Here is an 11,510-nt window from a genome sequence, read left to right as displayed (position 1 = left end):
CAAGAGTTTTCTTCTGCCTATGCAGGTTTTAATTCATTAAGGTCAATTCAAGAAGCTTTGCAGCTTTACATATCTGGCCACCCAGGTAAGCCAACCTTGTGTGTGTGTGTGTGTGTGTGTGTGTGTGTGTGTGTGTGTACCCTGAGACCTTGAGCACTGTTAATTCCAGTTGTGAGTGAAGGTGATGACTGACAGGTTTTCACAGAGGACAGTTTTCAGGTCTTGAAGAGACTTGTTGGGATAAACACATTCAAGATAACAGCATTGGGGCAGGACAAAAGCAGCATCATTGTGAAAATGCCTTCAACCTGAAACGTTCTGATGGAACTATGCATGAACAATGGACACAAACTGCCTAATGTGGTATGTAAAGACAGCAATAACCCTTAATGGCAACTGTAAAATGAAGCATTATGTTAGTCAGCAGAAAGGAAAATGCAAATTGATTCTCTTTTTGTTTAGATGTAAGTGCTTATCAAGGTTAGTAGGTATTCAAGGTCTGTGACACCAGAATAATTTGTTTTATTATAATACATGTAAAAGAAGAGCACTTGGGGCTTTCTGAGTCACTCAGATGACCAGGTAAAATTCTGCAGTCCAGGTTTTAACAATCTCCTCTCAACATATCTCATACCCTATCTGATAGGGAGAAGGAGATTCAGAGCTGAAGCTCTTTCAGCAATGAGACGGGAGAATTAATCGTTACAATGGGCGATAGCTGTTTATATTTTTTCGGTGAGAATATTGAATTGAAACTCACATTTTGACTTGAACTGTTTCACAGCTGCCTTTTAGTAATAGGGTTTCCGAGCTCTTTATCTCAGTCACTGCCGGGACGCTGGCAAGATATTCACTGTTGATTCTCCCCAATCACAGAGGCAGACAGCAGAGCTGAAGGCACACGTGAATCAGTTTGGTTAGAATTTAAACCATACACAGCTCAGCCACCACATCTCAATCTCTACTAAATTGAAAGTCTATAGGACCCTTTATTCTGGCCCTGTCACCACCCTGAAGTAACAGCTTAATCTATGGATGCTGTCACATAGTGACACCTATTGTTGGAAGATGCAGTCTTTGGCAATGCTCTAGTGCATCTCTACCCAGATGGCAGCTCAGGAAGAGGGATGCTAGGAGGGCACAGGGAGTTCACATGATGGGCAAAGCTTTTCATTTGGAATACTGAGCCACAGTGAGAGCTCCTGAATGTCTTCTCTGAGTACAACTCAGCTCAAATGACAGGCTCATTTATGAAGATGTTGGCAATGTTAAACAGGCTTGCTGCTCAGCATTTTCTCTAAGGTGTTAGGTAGAGGCAAAATGCTACTGACCATTCTCACGCATGCTAATGAACCAGATCAAGCCAGCTCTACACACGTGGACATAAACACAGAAATGGACACACCTCTATAGTTCAGAAAGATTTGTTATTAGGATCTTCCTTCTGGTAGATGAGTCCTAAAATCTTCACAAAAAAATGGTGACTTTTATTCTGTGAGTGGCTGACTGATGGAAATAGCTAGTTAGTTACTACTCTAGGGTATTGCACAGGTGTGATACCAAAAACATGCAAGAGGTAGTCATTTTCTTCAGGGAATGTAAAATCAAAATTTGGGCTGGGTGTTTTCTGGCTTCTCATGCTATTACTCTGAAAATAAATGTGAGAGTTTTCTTGGGAATGCATCATTATTTGTCAAGGGAAAATCACAGAGATTTTTACTATTTAAGAGTAATACACTGTAAAAACAAAAAATTTAGTGATTTCTTTGGTTTGCAATCAACAGAAAAGAAGTTGAGCTAGTTTAAGAAAAGAAGAAAGGATATTCATCAGAAAGATACTAAAGGTGTTATGGAAGGATTGAATCAAATGGCCTCAAAAGGAGTAGAATTATGTCAGTCTTGGGACCTTAAAGAACAGTTGATTTTCAGCCTTCCCTCTGGAGATACACCCTTAGTTGACTTAGCTCTCAGTACTTCTCTATTAATGCAAAAGTTCATGTAAATGAGACCCTGACTGGCTCAACTTGGATGAGGGGTTGGTCAGATAATATCACATCCTGTGTCCAGGGATACAGGATTGTAACACTCATGCTTGGCCACTGAGGAGCCTTTCCTTGGTTGAGGGAGAGTTCTCAAGGAAGGAAAAAGTGTGAGATAGACACCCCAAAATATGTCAGTTACAATGGTGGGATAATAAAGGCTCTCACTCTCTGCAAACACTGATCCCATTTAAGAGAAGCAAATGCTGGACAAATAAAAGTTTCAGAATGGCGTAGAATTTACTTTTATAGAAATTAATGACTTGGAGCATTGGCAGTTTGAACCCTGATTGTGTACTGTCGTCCCTCTCAATCTGTTGTTTCTTGCTTAGTTGGTCGGGCTACTGATGATTCTGTATATAGCTCAATAGGGTCAGCATTAGTTTCATAACCAAGTGATAATGTAGGCCCAGAAGAGGAGGTAATCTTGATCATAGGATAAACTCCAAATACCATAGTCTGGCTTTCTTCCTTTCACAATCTGGTTTTTCTTCTCAGCTCACCCTGTTCCCTGGACATGTAGTGTAGGCAAGCTTCCAGTTGCACATAAAACTTTTTGCATTTCCTAGAACACATTGCATATCTTCTGTGCTGATGCCCCCTTTGCATATGCCATTTCTCTTGACCTGGAAAGCAATCCCTCCTTTCTACCTGGCAATGTTCTACTGGCCCTTGAAAGTGCATAACAGGGCTCATATATCACCTCTTCTAGGACAACCCCTTTGTCCTGAGCATCTGTCAAGTGCTTAGCTCTGCAGTGGTCTTGCTCCAGTCCTCAGAACACGTGCTCCCAAAGATGAAGATGATGTTTCTTCCTCACCTTTGCATTCTTCTCAACATCTAGCCCAATGCTGGCACAAGAAATGCTTTTTGAAAGAATGAAGAAGGTGGTGGAAATGTGATTATGAACTGGTGACATCCAGAACATCTCCTGCTGCTTCACAGAGCCTTACAGCTGTCACCTGGACCTTCCGTTTGCAGCCTATAGATGGCAATGAGAGGTTTCTCTCAGTTGCTTTTCTTTTCTTCAGGTCTAATGGTAATGACAGATCATTCAGAAGCATGCTGTGTTTGGAATGAAACCAACACAGCAACAGTGTTATATATACTTCAGTCCCTATCAATTTTGACAGGATTTTTAGATGGGGATTTTATGACGAAAGGCCTCATATCCCATCACACTTTCCCTGAGCCATCCATTCCTGGGGGAATGTTTGTCTACAGTTGCAAAAAAGCCAAGAAAACATGCAGCATATTGGTTCCTAGTGTAGGGAGCGTCCCATTGTTTCTGTTATTGGCTACACAGACCCACATGCTATTTGGGTGCATGATGTATGCATAATATATTTATATATTCATTTGGGCAAATTATACAAGCATATGCACATATACAGCCACCTTTTCTGGATGCAGGGTGATAAACTCACACACATGCACACACACACAAATAAAAGGAAAGGAAAGAAAAAAATGATCAGTGTTTTCACTGCTTTATAGATAAGCATCAAAAGTGTGGGCAGAGGTACAGCATGTTAAGTGAGATGGGCCTTCCTAAATTTGTTGCATCTTTCATCTTCACTGTGTCCATTTTGCTAAATCTGCTTACCAAAAATCAAGGGCAGTGTGCTAATTTGCCTAATTTGGAATTAGAGAGAAATGTGGATTGATTTTCAACTTCTCTCAGAATACAGGGGAAGGGCCATCTGTTAGAATTAACTGGGTGTGTAAATCCCTTTTGATGCATCTTCTCTGACAACAGGGTAGAGGAGTAACTGGTCGACCACAGCGTTCTCTCTATTCACAGTGAGAAATATACTTTCCTTCTGAGAAGTCCATCAGTTAATATTAACAAGGAGAAAGAGAAGGAATAACTTGGCAGGAAGCGCTGAATCTCCCCCTGACTCGATTCAAGAGATCATCAAGGAAGGAGTCTAGCTGTAAAGTATACCTCCCTTCCTCTGATGAGAGTGGCGACCGGGGTGCCTGGAATCAGAGGGCAGCCTGCTCTCCTATGGCAAACAAACACCCACTCTGGTAAGTGCCTTTTAATGTGCATCAAGTCTTTGTCTAGGAAAAGGATGCACAGTTGGCAAGTACAGAGCTGTAAGGGGATAGCTTCGACATGCTGATAAAGCTTCTCGGTTTACTTCGGACTTAGACTTTATCATTTACCAAAGGATATTATTAGTGTGGAGATGATAGCCATTCTCTGACTTCTCCAACGAAAGCCAGTGAAATGTATATGAACAAAAGATCTGTGATGGAGAATCCTGCCCTGTTTGTTCAGTGACTTTAGTATCCTAATCACACAACCTAACCCAGATAAGGCCTGGAGCAGAGGGAAAGAGCCCACCCAGTTTGGGGCCCCCAGGAAGACTGGTGAAAGTCAGTTGTGTTAAAAACGGAAGCTCATCGAACTCTGAGCCTGTTTGTAGTTTTCCCTTATTGCAAATTTGATATTATAAAAATAGATTTGCTCTTTGGAGCCAGATGGCATGCAGTACTTCTGAAGTTAAATCCAGCCTTATGATGACAATGGCCATTGCCAACAAGGAACCACTTGGACTGTGATGCCAAAATCTTCAGCTTTTGGTGCGTCCTTTTCATCAGGCAAGTACTTCTGAAGCTGTTTGAGTGCAAATATGCACATGCCTCTCCACAGTAATGTGAGTCTCGCTGGAGACATTCTCTTGATGATCGCTTTTGGTAGAATCTCTTTTGTTTGTTGTGTTTTTGCATATGGTTTTCATCTGCCTCATTCTTGTCTGAAAAAAATAACTAAGAACATATAAATAATAACCTTGGCATTGATCACCAATTAGCTGGTTGCTTTACAACATGATTTTACTGCTTATTTTCTGACGGTTTCATTGATTGACTGATTGATTGATGCATCCATTCATTCTGTAACGTCTACCATGGCATCCAATCACGATTATAGGATCTGGTGTGAAAAGGTGAACACAGGGCTTATCAAGACAGGGCATGAAAAAGCTGTGACATCTTGGGAAATCCTTCACAGTTCTCTTAGCTCTAGCTTCTATGTCTTACATAGAAGATAATAGTAATCATACCTCAAATATCATTTATAAGAGTGATTTATAAACTGTAAAACACCATGCAAGTGCTTTTGATTCTGAGAGGCTAGAACTATCCTTGGAATATTCTGTACTTTAAGGGAATAAGAACATTTTAAGCATCTATTCCATGCTCACAACTGTGTGAATAGTTTTGTAGGTAAAAAGACAAATCTTACAGAGATTCTGTATTCAAGAAATCTATGAGAAGAAAATAATTTAGTCTTAGAGCATACAAAAATTTACTCTTGGAGTTAAAAAAAATTCCTACATAAGTAGCTTATTTGCCAGATAAGGCCATCAACATTGTGATTTTCTGTGATCCTCAGCTTTTATGCTGCAATAAGTCATTTTTAAAGATAACGCCAATTATTTTAAGATATGCTACAACCTCTTTAAACACAAGAAACTACTCACTTTTATTTCACAAGCAATATTCTACTTGCTAAACAATTTCCTAATTTTATGGCAGTTAGGAAACTTGATGGTCACTGAGTACAGGCTACTTTTATTTTCCAGAAACAAAAGTGGTTTTCAGTAACAATTGTAAAATATTCACTTGTTAAGAGCAGATATTCATTTGTTTAAGTCAAATTCCCAAATGCAGTCTTGCCCCTAAAAAGCATTTAAATGTGGGCTTTTTTATTCATGACGTAATTTAAGAAAGTAAGTTAATATTTTGAATTTCAGTTTCCTTATGTGTAGAATGAGATAACAATGCCTCATTTTCAAGATGTAACACAGAAATATGTGCAGATCAACTGTATTAATTAGATGCAGGCTTTGTTTCTGTAACAGAGAGAGACCTTGACATAGACTGGTTTGAACCAACAGAAGTTTCTTCTCTCCTCTTGGGGCAGACTGGCTGGTGGTTCATGGACACTCAATGGTGTGGAGACCCTCACATGCTTCTACCATGGAGAACAGCAGGACACGTAGATCAGACAGATAAGTGACACACTTAGCAACCAGAGGTGCTGGTCAAGGGCATCAGGGTCCCATCCACTCTGTTGCTACCACATGGATAAACAGAGAAGTGATTGCCTGCAGTTTTGGGCATCATCTCATGGCCTTATGGGACTTACTGATGCTCCTCATGGCTCATCTCTTCTCAGGGCACCAATTGCATTTTCTTATAGTAATGATTGTCATTGGTATAATTATTTGTTAGTATTTTTGCTTTTTTTTTTTTTGAGATGGAGTTTCACTTTGTCTCCCAGGCTGGAGTGCAGTGGCGTGATCTCGGCTTACTGCAGCCTCTGCCTCCCAGGTTCAAGGGATTCTCCTGCCTCAGCCTCCAAAGCAGCTAGGATTACAGGTATCTGCTACCATGCCCAGCTACTTTTTGTGTGTGTGTTTTAGTAAAGACAGGGTTTCACCATGTTGGCCAAGCTGGTCTTGAACTCCTGACCTCAGGTGATCCACTCACCTCGGCCTCCCAAAGTTCTGGGATTATAAGTGTAAGCCACTGTGCCCGGCCAGTATTTTTGCCTTTTAGGAGAGTGTACTTTGCATCAAAAGGGGCCTTACAATCTTGTGAGACTCAGGTTTAAAGTTATAGGAACATTATATGGGGTGTGTGTGTGAGTGTAAGAGTGTGTATGTGTATGTACCAGTGTTGATGTGAGTGCCTGTGTGGGAAGGGAGTCATTCAATCAGGTGGAAGGGGGCAGCTGTAGGGAAAGCCTCTTAAACAGCTACTGGGGATCACAGCCTGGGGGAGGGTTATAAGGGATTCTTTATCTTGGTGGGATTGTATAACCTGCCATTTGCCGCTGCTTTCTTAGAGCAGGCATCAGTCAACTCAGGGTCTATGGGGTTGCAATGGAGGGCTCCCATTTCCCCCAGAGGCCACAGGACTTCCAGGCTCTGAGTAGGTGTTCCAGATGGCGCTGCAGGTAAGTGTCAGATGGGAAATCAGCATGCATCCTTGACACCTCCCCTTCCCCAGAAGCCACTTCCCTGAGTCTCTCCACGCTGCCAGCAGAGGCTCAGGTGCCTGGCTCTCCGCCCTGCTCCTGGAGTTCTCTTTGACATTGCAGCTTGTGCACCCTGCCCTGTGGAGTGTGAGAAATCAGACAGCAGAGGCCATGGGCGGTGCCGCCAAATGGATTCTGGCCCTGGCTCTCATTTACATCTCTCCCCTCTTCTTCTTCCCTTGTAGCTGAAAAAATTGCAAAGTGTCACACTGCAATCCCTTAGGCAGGTGTTGGACCCTAAGACAGTAGGACCACAGGTAGTCTCTTTATAGTGGGGGGAAGATGAACTCATCTGAGGGGAGTTTGCTTTCACTGATACTGAGTTTGAAGTGATGCAGAAGTAGGAATGTCCAGGTAATTTAACCTGTAATAACAGAACCTGGGACACTATCAGGTCTAGGGATGTAGATAGAGCCTCTCCAAGTTCAAGGAGTTCTGTACCATTTTCAATTATTTTGAGCTAATTGGCATATTAAAAAATAAGGAATTGGAAAACAGGCTTATGGATTTTGTGGCATACTTAACATTTTTTTCATTTATCACAATAACACCTTTAGTATATACAAACAATTCACCTGTGTTTCTATTAAGATAATTATAAAGTTCCTGAAATATATTTGTGTACAAAGGATGAAATAGTTTGGCTCTATACAGGAGTATAGGTCAGATAATCATTCATCTCACTCTGCCTGGGACAATCTTGGTTTGCATGTATTGTCCAAGAACAATTACTAAGCTCTCAAAAATGTGTCCTAGTTTGGATGATAAATGGTTGGGTCAACCTAGGAATATGTTTAAATCTGTATGCTGAATGCCTTTTCCCACGGTCTCCAGGTGGATCCACAACGCCGTGTAAAGCTTATTTAGGGAAAAAAGTCTCAATGGTGGGAACAGTGGGAGTGGGTTCTGGAAACCAATATGGGAGTCATCCACATAGATTGACACCAACCCAGATCCCCTAGACTCGAATTGAGGGCATTTCCTCCGTTCAGTATGTGGATGGGGGACACTCTCCAATGCTTAACTTCCTCAAGTTGTTCATGATTTGAAAACCTGTGATCCATTGTGTCCTTTGTGACAGTTGGCATTACCAATGACAGACCCGATCTTCTGGGCCCCGTGGAACCAGGTTTCCATCCAGATTCTGCTATTTCTTGTGATCACACACAACTTAGGATGTCTCTCTGAACCTTTCTTTTATCACTTGCATCTTGCGGAAGGATAATAATTCCTGCTTCAGTGGCCTGGCTATATTAAATGAGATTTGTGTAATGTGCCTGAGGCATATTACGCACAAGGCACCAGTCCAGTCCATTTCTTCTTTAAAATATGTGTACAATACTTATGGTTTTAGTACATCTTTAAGTTCCATTTGTGATTTGTAAGACAGAGACAAGATACTTGAGGCAATTTCACAGTTTTGTGAGTCAAGTCCCTCTAACCTTAAGGACCCAGTTAAACCAGAAGCTGAATTTGCCAGCAGATTGTAATGCATGGGTTCCATTTCTCCTTCTTATAAACACTGCATAAATCTAAAATTCTCCACCACTGGAAAGAAGTTTAATATTTAAAGGTAATTTGACCTGTACATGCATGTATCATGAATATTTATAAAACCTATAGCAAATGTATTTATATAGCATTAATCTGAGGATATTTATTTCTTATTCATATTCTAGTATATTATTTCTTCAGCAAATGTGAGGTCACCCTCTGTAAAAAATGCTCAACTCTAAAGGTGCACCAAAAAACTGGAGACTGGAGCTATTCAGTTTTCTTCTATAACCTGTCAACATTACTTTTGCTCCCTAAAAAGGAGAACAATTCTAAAAGGTTAAGCCATATCCCAAAGACATAATGGCCATAGGGTTAGACCATCACACTTTCACAAAGACCCCCTTTGACTGTTTTCTGTTTATATAATGTCCAAAAATATAAACAACAGTCGAATTTTTTACTTTCCTTTCATATTAGTGATTTCACTCCTTTGTGACATTTCAAATTGTCAGTGCTTTAAATTAAAAGGTATGTATGATTTGATTCAATTAATAATGTCTTAGAGAATTTTTTTAAATTTATTTTTTGGATAGGTTTGGACAAACACCTAGAATGCATTTGTTTTTCTTTGATGTAGCTTCATTGTTGGGATTTTTTTCAAACAAAACCAAACATCAACAAGAAAATCAATGAATGAAAAGTCCTGTGTCCAGATGCAATTTAGTATTATTTTGTTGTTTTTGCCACATCGGATGTGGTAGATTTAGGAAAAAAAAAATAAATTCCTGTCTGATCAATACACATTTGTATTCGTAGAGTCAGGGTCTTGTTCTGTTGCCCAGGCTGGAGTGCAGTGGCATGATCATAGCTCACTGCTGCATCGAATTCCTGGGCTCAAGTGATCCTCCCCCTTCAGCTTCCTGAGTAGCTGGGACTACAAGTGCACACCACCATGCCTGGATAATTTAAAAAATTATTTTATAGACATGGAGGTCTTGCTGTGTTGCTCAGGCTGCTGTTGAACTCCTGATCTCAAATGATCCTCCTGCCCTGGAATTCCAAAGTGTGAGAATTACAGGCACGAGCCACCATGCCTGGCCTTGATCACATTTATAACTAAAAAAAAAAAAAAAAAAAAAAAAACTTCAACATAACATGTTTTTCTCTGAGAGGAAAAAGATCACAGAAAAATAAGTATTGACTCCTTTCTTACCTTGGCTGGTAACAGTGAGGTGGAAAGAGTTGTCTCTGGTCACAGGTACGATGAAGAGTAGCGCTGCTGAGAAAGTATGCTTCCTGGACATGTAAGTCATGATCAGAACCTTTTTCCATGTTCTGAGTCTTTTCTATTTTATGAATCATCTTGTTCTTCTTTAAAATGTTACTCTAGCAAGGACGACAAAACCAGTATTTATAATCAGCATACTCTTTTAAAAGATTAGCAAGATTTCATGTTTTGCTATCTCATGGAAAAAAAAAAAACGTAAGATGAAAGCTTGTGCTGTGAACTATTTAAGAGCATAGAATTCCAATGGAATTGTTTCAAAGACTATGTATTTAAGAATTAGAGCCCAGAGAAACTGATGTGTTCGTACTAGAAGAAATGGTGGTTGTTCATTTGGAAGGTTAGTTCACATGTGACTTGATTACAGTAGTCACCAAGCTCCACCCTGACTTTCCCTGACCTTCATTTCATTGTCCAATAGATCTTAACATCCAGCTTGGAGATGCATTGCCATCTCATTTTTTTTTCCTTTGAGACAGTCTTGCTCTGTTGCCCAGGCTGGAGTGTAGTGGCATGTTCTGGGCTTGCTGCAACCTCTCCGTCCTGGGTGCAAGCGATTCTCTGCCTCAGCCTCCCCAGTAGCTGAGAGTACAGGCACGCATCACCATGACCAGCTACTATTTGTATTTTTTTATAGAAACGGGGTTTCTCTGTGTTGGCCAGGCTGGACTCGAAGTCCTGACCTCAAGTGATCCACCTGCCTAGACCTCCCAAAATGCTGGGATTATAGGTGTGTGCCACTGCGCCCGGCCACCATCTCATGTTTATATCTCCTTAGAGGCCTACTTTGCATCTTTAGAGCCCTTTATTTTTCTCCAGTGGGGATGGGCAGTGTGTTATAGCCAGTTATTGTATCAGTTAGTATAATCCAGGCTTCGAGACTTTGTGGCAAATGAGTTTCCCAAGCCAAAAGACAATTGTCAGTTTCTGAGGATGATTTCAGATTAATTTTCTGTTCTTAGCACTCAGTGGGCCTAGCATAGTAATGATCTAGTACACATCCACACATATAATGGAAACAATTTCACAAAATAGTCATCCTTACTACATGTGATTACATAATGACATTTGCTGTTCTGTAATCTTCCATTTTATTTTATTTATTTATTTATTGGAGATGGAGTCTCTCTCTGTCACTCAGGCTGGAGTGCAATGGCCCGATCTCGGCTGATGCAACCTCTGCCTCCCAGGTTCAAGCAATTCTCCTGCCTCAGCCTCCCTTGTAGCTGGAACTATAGGCCTATGCCAACACACCCATCTAATTTTTTGTATTTTGGTAGAGACAGAATTTCACCATGTTGCCGAGGCTGGTTTTGAACTCCTGAGCTCAGGCAATCTGCCCACCTGGGCCTCTCAAACTGCTAGGATTATAGTCATGAGCCACCGTGCCCAGTCTACTTTTATTTTATTAAAAAAAAAAATGCTGCTCGCAACCTACTAAATTGGTTTCTCAGCCCATTAATGCATCATGATTCACAGTGAGAGAAGCATTGGCTCGGCACCTAGCAAGGCACATTGCATTGAGTATTTGAATAACATGGTTTTTGTAATTTATTTATTTATTTTTTTTACAAAGGCCATGCATAGATTTTTCCCACTGTTTCTTCTTTAGTGATCTCTCCTCTGTAGTCCA

The 11,510-nt window shown here is 40.7% G+C and overlaps 1 long non-coding RNA gene across 1 annotated transcript in view; it reads right to left on the bottom strand.

Annotated features, from left to right (window-relative positions):
• Window positions 1-603: 603 nt before the first annotated feature.
• The window catches only part of LOC141584667 (uncharacterized), a 48,048-nt gene continuing 37,141 nt past the window's right edge, over window positions 604-11,510 (bottom strand). Inside the window, exons 6-7 of the long non-coding RNA XR_012517853.1 lie at window positions 9,806-9,978; window positions 604-891 (exon numbers count right to left, since the gene is read on the bottom strand). This is a non-coding gene — a long non-coding RNA (uncharacterized LOC141584667). The remainder of the gene's footprint in view (window positions 892-9,805; window positions 9,979-11,510) is intronic.

The sequence above is a fragment of the Saimiri boliviensis genome, chromosome 5, assembly GCF_048565385.1.
Source record: "Saimiri boliviensis isolate mSaiBol1 chromosome 5, mSaiBol1.pri, whole genome shotgun sequence".
Classification (NCBI taxonomy): Eukaryota; Metazoa; Chordata; class Mammalia; order Primates; family Cebidae; genus Saimiri; species Saimiri boliviensis.
The sequence above is the reverse complement of the archived record's forward strand: the minus strand, read 5'-3'. Positions and strand labels throughout refer to the sequence as shown.